This window comes from Rhinopithecus roxellana, chromosome 18, assembly GCF_007565055.1.
Source record: "Rhinopithecus roxellana isolate Shanxi Qingling chromosome 18, ASM756505v1, whole genome shotgun sequence".
Lineage (NCBI taxonomy): Eukaryota > Metazoa > Chordata > Mammalia > Primates > Cercopithecidae > Rhinopithecus > Rhinopithecus roxellana.
In genome coordinates, this window is record NC_044566.1 from 12,041,068 (window position 1) to 12,054,210 (window position 13,143).

Sequence of the window (13,143 nt, forward strand, 5' to 3'; positions counted from 1 at the left end):
TCAGTCATAGGGAGCTATTCTTGCAAAAGCCCTTGCATCAATCAGTGTCCCAACAGGAAATGGCTGGCATCCCAGATGACAATGATGAAGGGACTATTTACAAAGGTTTGGGGAAACTCCAAAGAATAGTGTAATAGCCCAGTCCTATTACCACCCCTGCACCCAAAGTGACAAGGGGAGGGGGTGGAGACTGGGACATGGGAAAATCATCCAGGGAAGGATACCTTTACAGGATCAGCAACCTTCAGTTGGAGGAACACAGCCAGCTCCCAGTGACCCCACAGAGAGAGCTGGAGCACTAAGGATTCCAAACTCAGTCCTCCCAGTCTTCATCAGAATTCCTCACTGGCCAAAAAAATAACTGAAATTCAAAGGGCAAGAGAGCTTGTTGTTATCTAAACAGGTGAGCATGGCAGAGAGCAAGGCGAAGAGGGAGGGAAGGTGGATTTCGAAGAGCAAATGGGAGTGACATAGCACAGCCCTGATAAACCCATGAATATCGAGGCATATCATAGAGGCAGATGCTTCGTGCTGAGCTGATCAGCATTCCATGGAGTAGTATAAACTGTAGGCATTACCAAGATTGTGTTCTTGCAGAATCATATGCAGGGATTTCCTGCCCCCCGAATCCTCCTTGAATCATGATTTAAATTGCTTTATGCTTGAAAATTACTGCTTATTCTTAGAGGGTAGGTATATGAGAGAGAGAGTTCTTGTGTGAGCTTTGGATGGTAAATTGGAAAACTGGACCATGGCTTGAGGAACTAGCAGCCTTTTTGTTGTTGTTGTTGTTGTTTTGTTTTATTTTGATTCACTTTTTTCCTCCTGTGGGAGGGAAGACAATGAAACTGGGCTCAGCACAGTTTCTGGAATTGGGCTGGTGGATTCCTACACGTGGTGTTATTTAGGACTGAATAAGCCAGACTTTGGTATTGCTCTGTGAATTACTGCCATTGTTTGGTTCAGCTTTTCTGAGTTAGACCCTAGAGGGTGGGAAATGGGACACACCCTGTAGGAAATAGCTGTGGCTCTTCTTTAGGAGATGAGCTTTGGCCTGAGAAAGGACCTCACTATTGGCCAGGAGGAAGTGAAGTTTGGATTCAGAAATTCGGAGCTAATAAGATTCTCACCGATGGAGGCGGACTTGGTTTCCGACAGTGGGCACCCTGGGCAGGGGAAGCTGGGCAGGGCTGCTGAAGTCTGGTGGGAGCCCTGGATCCGGAACTCTCACTTCCAGGAGGGGCTGTGACCCCTCACTTCTAGGAGGGGCTGTCTTCTTTCTGCTAACCTTCAGCCTGCCGTGCATTCCTATTAGAAGTCAGAGTTGCTGTCATTTGTGCTGGGGGAGCTAGGAAAGCAGTGTCCCTCTCAAGATATTATGGGACCCTAGGGAGATGCAGAGTCCAGGGGAGCAGAGGCAGCAGCACGGCTGCAGGAAGAAGTTGGGGTGGAACCCACACAAAGCCCATTCCCAGGTGGGCATGTAGGCCCAGGGGTGCGTGCCATAATTCCTTATGTATTAAAATGAAGTAGATTCTGTTTCATAGTCAACAGCTACTGAAGTCAGCAATATGTGCAAAATATACATTAGCAAAGCACCACTTCTTCTTCTGTCTCAAATGTCTTGTTGGTCCTACCAATTATTTGCTCTGCTTAATACTCTTCACAATGGTTAACTATACATTAGTAGACACATGCTCTTATAATGAGTGTGATCATGGCAGGTGCCAGGCAAGTACATTCCGAGCCCAGATGTCTAGGAGGATATACAGGGTCAGGTGGCAATCGGCAAGGGAATATGGATCTGAGGCCAGTGTCTTCCTGGTGGTGTGGGCATGCGGGGGCATGGGTCTACCTGGAGGCCATTGCCTGGGAAAGCACTGGCTTTATTGATCCTCAGAGTGGGGACCATTGGCTGGCCACCTGAAAAATGACTGTCAAGCTTGATGGCCTTGTACAAGTTGTTTAATCTCTCTATGGTTTCTACATTGGAAAATAGGCATAGCAATAGTTATCACCTTGTAGGGGGGTTGTCAGCATGAAATAAATGGATACAAATGCAATGTTTAGAAAAGTGTCTGAAACTAAGTCTTCAATTCCCACCCTCATTTACTCATTGATCATTCAATAAATATTCATTGAGTGAGTGGGCTTCCATTGAGTTTTTGGGCACCAAATAATGCAGGTAGAAATATTTGCCTTCGTGGAGCTTATTGCTAGGTCATAGAGTCATAAAGACATTTCTAGTTTAATCCTTTCATTCACATCACATACTTCTCCTATGTTGAGAAGATGAGCAGGCTGTGGGCTGGAAGCTGACCATGGGCCGGAAGCTGACTTACTAGCTTTGCTGATGGGTAAGCATTTCTGGTTTCTAACTGAGAGTGAAGGAAGAAAATGTGTCCCTATCAAAACTGTTCATTCTTTCTCAATTGCTAATGCTTCCTTGAGGATTTATGGATTCAGCACTAATAAACTGTGGATTGGAAGTTCAACTGAATGGCTGACCGATTTCACCTCTGTGGTGGAAATCAAAGACCAGATTACAGTGAAATTGAGTTTCAGAAGTTAAGCAAGAGGAGCTTCCACTTTTGAACTCTGCAGTAGGAAAGGGTAGAAGTTGAGAGTTGGTTCACACATGGAAGTTCTATAGAGGATTCAAAAACATTTTTATTTTTTTCAGGGGGAGGGACTTTCCAGGAATGGCCCAAAGCCCCCAATTCAATTTAAACACACCAAGAAAGTCTCCACAGCTCCATGCCACATGGCGGTATTTCACTCCAACACAAGCTTTTTGGCATAGTGTCCAGGGCTAAATGTTTACAAATACTGCACTTTGTTTGTAGGGCTGGATCTCAGAGTTCAGATCTCATACTCTTTAGTTGCATTAACTGATTCCAGGAAAAGAAACAAGAGAAAAGACTTAACCAAAAGCAAAGAAAGAAAACCAGCAATATTTTCTCATCTTTAATCATGGAATTTGGCATGAGGAACCTCAGCTTTTTCATGTTTATCATAAAGTTTTACTTATTCATTTATTCCACAAAGGCTCTTTGGGAGTCTACTTTTTTGCCAGGCATTGCACTCCACATCAGAGATAACACTGTGGGCACAACAGCAACAGCAGTACCAAAAAGGTGTGGTCCTGGTCTTTATGGAGCTAATGGTTTAGTGGGAGAGATGGCTAGTAGTGGCAATGATTGTATAATTAACACTGGAATGTTTCCAAGAGACGAGTTTCCATAAGAACAAATACTAGGAGGAATTGCTTAATCAGGGAAGTCAGGGGAAGCTGAGCTCAGAAGGAGAGGGAAGGATGGACCAGACCAAGAGGGAGAGACAGAAGCAGCGGGCTCCAGGGGGGAGCAATGTGTGCAAAGGCTGCGTGGTGAAAACACCACCCTGGAGAGATGCTGGAGTGAGGAGTGCAGAGGCACAGAGATAGGGGAGTGGGAGAGGGAAGGCTGGTGTGGTTTACAGTAAGGATTTTGACCACCATCGACGCCTGGAGCTACGGAAATGTTTAAGGGGAGGCGTGAGGAGTATGGTTAGGTTTGTGGGGTTGGGGGGACGCCTTGTGCAAGATCGGGGAGGGAGATCTGTAGATTGTAGGTCTACCACCTATGAGAGGAAGGAGGGGAGGAGGAAGCAGGGTGGAGCAGGGGAGCTGCAGACCGTGACAGAGATGTGACAAATTGTCGGACCACCCAGTGGGAGCTGTCTTCGTCAGCTTGGGCTGCTATAATGAAATGCCACAAGCTGGGGGCTGCAACAACAGAAATTTACTTTCTCACAGATCTGGAGGCTGGAAGTCTGAGATCAGAGTGCCAGCAGGGTGGGGTTCTTGGTGAGGGCCCTTTTTCTGGTTGTACTCTCACATGGCCTTTCCTTGAGGCCTGCAGGAAAAAGAGAGGAGGGGGGAGAGAGAGAGAGAGAGGGAGAGAGAGAGAGAGAATCTCAAGTCTCTTCCTCTTCTTATAAAGGTGTTAATTCTACCATGGGGCCTCACCCTCAGGACCTCATTTAAACCCAAACATTCAGTCCATAGCAGGAGCTCCAGAGCAAAGATTTCTCCCTGGAGTCCTGCATGGAGCAGAAGTGACCAGGCCCAGGTCCCCCATTATTCTTCCTCATAGACTGGGAGCTACCAGAGTGTTTGGCCTTGGGCAGAGCTGGGGTGGCCCCGACGGCGCTGCTCTCTGCTGATGGTCTCCACAGCTCCCCCAGCGAGGCCTTCCTGGAAGGAGCGCTGAGCAGCAAAGCTCTGTGGTCACAACTCAGGACAAAGAGGAACCAGCTGAACAGAGCCTTTCATGTGACAACAAAAAACGACCTGGCTCAAACATCACAACAGGCATCTGTGGAGCCTGGGAAATGACCTTTCTCATGGGGAGAACACAGAACACGCAAAGCTTTCTCTTAAAAGTCTACAAAATTATAATCTGATTACAACAGAACGTTTTGGTATTTTGAGTAATAGGTGTCACATCAGAATTCATATTTGCCAAACTTGGCATGATAATTGAATGCTTTTTGCTTATTTATATTTCACATTTTAGTTGTTTTCTAATAACCAAAAACGTTTGTATATTTTTAATAATAGTAGAGGTAAATGAAATTTTACATGTCAGTAAAAAAATTGAAAGATGATGCTTGTAATTTCAAGTCAATTAAAGAAAATTATTAATAAAACAATAAAATACAAATTATACATTTTATATTATGATACTTAAAGGAGATGACCTGGTTTATCCCCGAAGAGAAAGCATGGATGCATAAACCAGACCATATTGTAAATATTTCAAATTCATTGGTAAATATTGCTTTAAGAAGGTGATTAGCAAATACTGTTTTAAGAAGGTGATGCAAAATTTGGAGTACTTTCTGTTTTGTATTTTTCTGGACTGTTTGTGAGCACTTGGTGCTTAAGACACACTCAAAGAGGTTCTGACAATTTATCATATTCTGAAGCAATAAAACAGGTTGAAAATATCTAATCAGTTGCCTGGCTAATCAAGTAAATGTTACAGAAATGGATCAATAAGATGGTTAGAAAACCAAGCAACTCCCTATTATAGACCTCTTCCTTGAGCTCCAAATCAGATAGCTTTATCGGTCTCTCTGAAAAGCATCTCCAATTTGAAACCTGTTTCTATTTCACCTGCTTCACCTGACAGGACCTACCTCCCCATCACCCACACATCCACTGGCCCAGGTATGTGCACCTAGTTCACCCGATCGCCCAAGACAAGAACCTGGAGGCCACCCAGGCTCCTTTCCCCTTCTCATAATATTCAACTGGTCACCAGATTCTGCCTTGTGAGGTCGCTCTGACCCCATCTCGCCTCTGCATGCCCTCCAGCACTGCCTTAGCTCAGGAACCTGTCTCCCAGCTTCCTGGAGCAGGCGCCTCTCCCCGGGTCTCCCCATCTCCAGAGTTACCACTGTCTATGGCAGTGGCTTTCAAAGTCATTCCCGGACCAGCAGTGGCAGCTAGAAGTGAGTTAGGAATGCAAATCCTCAAGCCCTATCCCAGACCTTCAGAATTGGAAACTCTCGGGGTAGGCCTGGCAGTGGTGTTTGAGGGAGCTTTCGGGGGGCACTGATAGAATAAAGGCCATTAGAGTGGGCTCTAGTTCAATATGACTGATACCCTTATAAGAAGAAGAAATTTGGACACAGTCATACAATGAAAGAAGAAAATGTGAGGAGACACAGGGAGGAAATGGCTGTCTACAAGCTAAGGAGAGAGGCCTGGAACAGACCTTTCCTTCACAGCCAACAGAAGGAACCAGCTTTGTCGACACCTTGACCTTGGACTTCCAGCTTCTAGACTGTGAGCATCAATGTCTGTCGTTGGAGCCACCCAGCTCATGACACTTTGTTACAGCAGCCCTAGGGAACTAACAGAATAGTGAAAAGCAAGAATTCTCCAATGATGGATCCCTCAGCTTTGGCATTAACTAGCATTGTGACTATGAGCAAGTTACTTGGTTTTTCTGTGCTTTGGTTTTGTCATCTGTAAGATGGGGCTGTATGTACCTCAAAAACTTGCTAAAAAGAGTAAATGAGTTGATTGTGTGGAGCACTAGTTAGTGGCTGGTATAGAGGAGAACTGAATGTTGGCGAATGTTGCATAAACTCTTCAAGTGCATCTGGCCTGCCTCTCCTCCCCACCAGGACCGCATGTCACCATTCACCATGGAAGATGCATTTACAGACATGATGGGGAGCTTTTGTTCATGGTAGCTGATATAGTTTGGCTCTGTGTCTCCACCTAAATCTCACCTTGAATTGTAATAATCCCCATGTGTCAAGGGGCTGGAGCAGGTGGAGGTGATTGGATCATGGGGGTGATGTCCCCCATGCTGTTCTCGTGATAATGAGTGAGTCTCATGAGATCTGATGGCTTTATAAGCATCTGGCATTTCCCCTGCTTGCACTCATTCTCTCTCCTGCCGCTCTGTGAAGAGGCATCTTCCACCATGATGGTAAGTTTCCTGAGGCCTCTCCAGCCATGCAGAACTGAGAGACAATCAAACTTCTTTTCTTTATAAATTACCCAGTCTGTGATATTTCTTCATAGCAGCGTGAGAATGGACTAACGCAGTGGTGATGCCACGGTAGAATGGGTGACACTTGATACAAGACAGACAGGTCAGACAGTAGGGGATCATTTCCTAGTTCCCTGGATGAGGCCTCATTCAAGTTGGGAAGGAAAAGAATGGGAGGACAGAATAAGCATTAAGTACAAATTTACCACTGACCAGATACGCTACTTTCCTCATGGGGCAGTAACAAATCACCACACACCAGGTGGCTAAAACAGCATAAATTTCTGCTCTCACAGTTCTGGAGACCAGAAGTTAGAAATCAAAGTCTCGGCAGGGTTCTCTCCCTTTGAAAGCCCTGGGAGACAGTCTGTTCCCTGTCTCCCACCCCCAGCTTCCGGTGGCTCCAGGAGCTCCTTGGTTGTGGCTGCATCATTCCAGTCTCTGCCTCCATCTTCGCAAGGCCTTCTCCCTGAGGTCCTGTCTTCTCTTCTGTCTCTTCTAAGGACGCTTGTCATTGGATTTAGTGCTCACCAGAACATTCCAGGATGATCTCATCTCAAGATCTTTAACTTAATTACATCTGCAAGACCCTTTTTCCAAATAAGGTCACACTTACAAGTTTCAGGGGTTAGGAAGTTGACCTATTGTTTGTGGCGGGGGGCATCCTTCTACCTACTACAGCAAATATTTTTCACAAAACATCTAATTTAGTCTTTATAACAGTTCTGCAATATCTCCATTTCGTGGATAAGGATGCTTCCAAAAAGAGGTTGATGATGGTGCCCCAGGTTAATGGTAGAGCTAGGGTTTAAATATTGATATTCATGACCTACAGTTCCATGCCTGTCCTCTACTTTTGCTTTGAGTTAAGCAAACTGCTCAAAATCTTTGAGAGAGCAGCTTTTGCTTCAGGCTGTGGGCACTCCAACACAAGGTCTACACATGTGAGTGAAGAAAAGAATTGAGCGAGTGCATTTTCAGAAGACACCAGCTGTACGAGAAATAGAATCTTCTTTGAAACACTGACAGTTTTATGCTCTTGCACCATGTTTATCCTCACAATGAGGACATTCGCTTCTAATATTTAACTTACAGCTGGTAGGAAAAGATCTTTGAACTCTTCTCAAGGTTTGTGCCAAATATTTTAAGATTCAAAAGCAGTCAAATAATTGTCATTTTCCTCAGCACATTTCCCCCTCTTGCAATATTGCCTGGTTTATTCGCATTTGAACAAAACTGTTTAAATGAAACGAAGTTTTGTGTTTTTTACCGGGAAGCTCTCCTTATCCATCCTCCATATTAAAAACCAAAACCAACATACACGATCTTCTGCTTTACCTCCTTGATTTTTCATCTCACATACAGATATGTTCTAATTAGGATGTCAAAATTCCTCTCTCGCTTGGCTGGGGAATTCTGAACAACAAGAACAGAAAGAAAACATTGGACTTTTCAGTTAAGAGGTAGGAACATACATATTAGCTGTGTGACTTGGGTAAATAAGTTCAACTCCTTATGTCTCTGTTTTCTCGTCTGTAAAATGAAGTTCAGTAATATTTATCTTATGGGCGTCTCATGCGAATTAAATAAAATACCACATTGACATCAGCTAGAATAATGCTTGGAATAGAATACAGTTAATCAATGCATACTTCCTCCTTCCCATTCTTCCTTCTTTTCTTTATTTGGTTAGAATTTCTCTTGTTTTGACTCTTTACTGAGTTTCCCATTGTTGGCAAAAACAAACTTTCTCCAAAGCTGTTTTGAATTCTAGAACAATCCTTGTTATTTGGCCTTGGTTTCTATATTTTTTAGAAAAGTCAGCCCTTTTCTTTTGACTCTGCCTTCTAAATTTTCTGTCCTGGCATCTTTATAGTTTTACTAACTCTAAAATGTGTTTCTGGGATAAGTTTGTATGTAAACACCAGGCAATTTAAATCACTGAGTATCTATTTCATCAGAGGAAGGGGCAGGGCAAAGGAGGTTAGAAGAAGCAGTGGATGTTTTCTATGGTCTCTCTCTCACTTTTTGAGTCAAACTCTTCTCTTTCTAGTTTAAAAATGCTCTTACAAATTATATGAGCCTGAGGTTGGCCCAATTTTACCCTGTTAGAGGATGTTTAGCTTACCTTCCTGCCGCTTTACATAGGAAGAGGTGGGAAAGAAAGCAGCTTTCTTCCTTTCTAGGAAAGACAACTTTGTATTCTTCCTAGGAGGTGAGGTGTGGACCAGGCCACAGTGGGGTGTTCTGAGCTGGTAAGAGGCGGTGCAGGGAGAATGTTAAGGGCTGGCCCTTTGGGGAGGCAAGGTGACTTCCAGATGTGAGTTGCCTGAAAGTAGGGAAGCCTGTCCATTCTTACAGATTCTCTATCCTGTCCTTGAACTAAACCAGACACTCAGAAAGTTGTACATTTGCTGCAGAATTGCTATGGACCCAATAGTAGTTTCCTAGGCCTGCTGCAACAAACCCTCACAAAACAGGTACCATAAAAGGCTAGAAATGTATTCTCAATTTTTCTATTCTAAAGCAATAATACAGGTGCCAAAGTCAAGGCACCAGCAGGGCCATGTCCTGACTTCTGATGTTGCCAGCAACCCTTGGGGTTCCCGCCTGGCAGCTGCCCTGCTCCAGCCTCTGCTCCCTTGTCCCGTGGCGTCTGTGTCTCACCATGGCGTTCTCCTCTCCACATGCTTCTGTCTCTGTAGCTCTTCTCTGTGTCTTATAATGACACCATTATATAGGATTAAGCGCCCAGTCTATTTCAGGGTGATCCCGTTTTAACTTCCATCTTATTTACATCTGCAAAAACCCTTTTTTTTTGTTTTTTGTTTTTTTTTTACTTTTACTTTTTTTTTTCTTTTTTCTTTTTTCTTTTTGAGACGGAGTCTTGCTCTGCCGCCCAGGCTGGAGTGCAGTGGCGCGATCTCGGCTCACTGCAAGCTCTACCTCCCGGGTTCACGCCATTCTCCTGCCTCAGCCTTCCGAGTAACTGGGACTACAGGCGCCCGCCACCACGCCAGGCTAATTTTTTGTATTTTTTGTAGAGACGGGCTTTCACCGTGTTAGCCAGGATGGTCTCGATTTCCTGAGCTTGTGATCCGCCCGCCTCGGCCTCCCAAAGTGCTGGGGTTATAGGCGTGAGCCACCACACCCGGCCAAAGACCCTATTTTTTTCAAAAAGGTCACATTCCCATGGACCAGGGGTGAGGACTTCAATGTATCCTTTAGGGGGACACAGTCCAACCCATAACAGACACGTGAGGAACTGAGTTCCCCAGCCCTGGGAGTGAGCGGCGTGGGAAGTCACATACATGCTGAGGCAACGTGAATGGCGCAACACATTGCAGCTGGAAGATCTGGGTTTGAAGGCCACGCAGTAGCTCAGTAGAGATGAGATGTGGCCTTGGGTTCCTTGTATAGAAAAGGGAGTGATGGGGTCTCTCATACCCATAGATAAGATATTTGTTATGTGGGTCGCATCACATTCAAATCTTTGTAATGTGGCTCCAAACCGACCTTATCCTGTCATCTTTGATTTTCTTCTTCTATTTATGATCCATGCACAAAGGGCTTTTTGGCTTTCTCCAAATCTGTCACACGGCTGCTATCTCCACTGCTGAGCTAGTGAAGTTCCTTAAGCTATTAATGCCCTGCACACCATGCTTTTCTCCCCAAATATTTCCTCTCCTCATCCCCAGGTACTTGTCCCAGTCTCACAGAATTGCTTCTTCAGCAGCAGTTTCACAGTGGGCCTCACTATGCCCATTTTCAGGCAGCCCCAGTGTCAAAGTCACGTATCTGTTTCCTTCACAGGACTGTCAGTTCTTTGAGGGAGGAAATGATGTCCTTCCACCCCCACCCCTTAGCTGTTTAATGAAATCCTGCAGGATTAAAATGTGACCAAATGAAATTGTGTACATAAAAACGTATCCTACATGGAAAGAGGACAGGATTCTGATTACTATCCCTAGACAATACAAATTGAGGGAGCACCAAAAGGCCTGCCCAGTGAAAATTACCAGTTTCTAGCCTGCCACTGTGTCCCCCAGGTCTGCTACTGGTTTACTGTGAACAAACGCCTGGAGACTTATCTTTTTTCTTTTTTTGAGACAGAGTCTTGCTCTGTTGCCCAGGCTGGAGTGCAATGGTGCGATCTCAGCTCACTACAATCTCTGCGTCAGTAATTCTTCTGCCTCAGTCTCCCGAGTAGCTGGGGTTACAGGCACATGCTACCATACCTGGCTAATTTTTGTATTTTTCGTAGAGATGGGGTTTTACCATGTTGGCCAGGCTGGTCTTGAACTCCTGACCTCAGGTGACCCACCCACCTCAGTCTCCCAAATTGCCAGGATTGCAGATGTAACCCGCTGCACCCAGCCTGACTTATCTTTTCAAAGGGATTGTTCCCGTGTTGCTGGAAAGGAAAGCATTTGGCATTCATTGTTTCCCAGCTGGGAAAAGGTCTCCAAGAGAAGGGTAGTAAAGAGGGTAAGGTTTGGAGGGAGGTACAAATCAGATAGCATCCCCAATACAGCGGGTATCAGGAGCCCTGTGTGGCATGCTGACTGGACAGGCATCACTCAATTTGGGCGTGCCCTCCCTGCCTGTGGTGGTTGGTGGATATCACTCATATTGTGCTCTGTTATAATACCGTGGCCCATTGCACAAAGAGAAAAGGATTGGGCACTGTACACCTAATTTCCTGCTCATCTTCGCTCCTTTCTTGGGGATCTTTGTGGAGCTGCTCTGTGACTTAGACAATTTTTGGTCTTGATGGTGTGATTGCTAATCAAGAACTTAGATGTATGCTGAAAACTTAGCATGTAGTCCAAGCCTACCTGGCAACACATGACGGGGCTGGAGTATCACAGGCAGATCTCTGCATCCATGCCCGTTCCAACCTCACACACGGGCCACCTTCTCTGAAGCTCCATCGGGCAGTCAGAAACGGAAAGACCAAGAATAGGGCTTCTTTCACCCCAAGTAGGGTGAGAAAACCTCATTTTTCCTCCCCTCAGCATAATTCAGGCATTTACAGTGACTTACCGATGGGAACACAGAACAGAATTTGTCTTTACAGATAAATAAAATTCACTTACTGTAATTCCCTGTGGCCAAGAGATATTGTGATGGTCCTCTTCCATTCTCTTTTTTCTGGGTCTTGGTGTTTTATTTCCCATGTCTGTTTACTGAGCAGCAAACCAAATTCACCATGCTATCCAATTTTCTCCATCTTTCTCCCTTTTCCAAATCCCTTAATAAAAGGCTTGCAATTTTAACTTTTTAGTGTGTGCACCACATCTAGGTTGCTTGAAAATTAGAATTTTGTGTGGAAGCATTTATAGTCACTTTCTTTTTGAATTATTTCATTCTTCCTAGCTGAAAATATTCTATTTTGTTTTTTTTTAATGTACAAACTAAAAATGGATATACTCTCTGATTTGAATGCTTTGCTTACTCAGAAATCAGCCGTATATAGATGATATTACTATTGATGTAGGCGTAATTTTTCCCCTTATTTTTTATTCCTTTAACACATGGTCATGCCCTTTGCTATATCATGACAGAGTTAATTAAGTTTTAGGCTTTTAGCCTAAATCATATTGTCTGCTTATTAGGTGTTACTGAAATTGTCTTTTTTGTTGCTTTATGCCTCAATAACAATTTAAACTGCATAAAAACAACAACCTAATTTAATACCAGAAATAACAACCAGATTTTAAAATTACATTTTGACTTAAAACAAAAGCTATATGTGAATTTTATGTTTTCTCTAGTGTCTTAACCTCTTTCTGACATGATTATTGTGGGTATTTAACAAGGCAAAAGAAAAATAGATCTGAAAATAGTAGATAACAAGGTTAATTGCTCAATTTAGAGTGTGGCAAGAGACAGCAAATTCAATCCTGTTGAGACCCACATGGGGGCCATGGGCAGCAGTGCAGGAGAGGTGATGATGGCCTTTCCACTTGTTCCCCTGCCACACTATTTGGTGTTGCTTTGGAACCAGCATCATTTATAATTCTTGTTTCTCTCTTGAACCTCCATCCACCAACTGACAGGCTGTGGCAGGCACTGTATGTTGTCTCACTCAACACCTGCTCTGGCTTTGCCTTCTACACCCCAGGCAGGAAAACTAGACGATGCACCTTATCCCCATGCCTCAGGGGCGTCCCTGTTCTCTGAGTCCCCCCAAGCAGTTACTTCCCGTGAGACCTGGAGGTGGATGTGCTCCGGGACGTCGGGTCTTCTGGATACCACGTGGCAGTGATCATCCTGGATTATCCAAGGTGGCCCAGCCTCATGATGTGAGGTGGGTGGATCACCTGAGGTCAGGAGTTCAAGACCAGCTGGCCAACATGGCGAAACCCTGTCTCTACTAAAAATACAAAAATTAGCCAGTTGTGGTGGCGCATGCCTGTAATCCCGCTACTTGGGAGGCTGAGGCAGGAGAATCACTTGAACCCGAGAGGCAGAGGTTGCAGTGAGCTGAGATCATGCCATTGCACTCCAGCCTGGGCAACAAGAGAGAAACTCCAACTCAAAAAAAAAAAAAAAAAGATATTAAGACATAAGTTTTTTCCTTTTT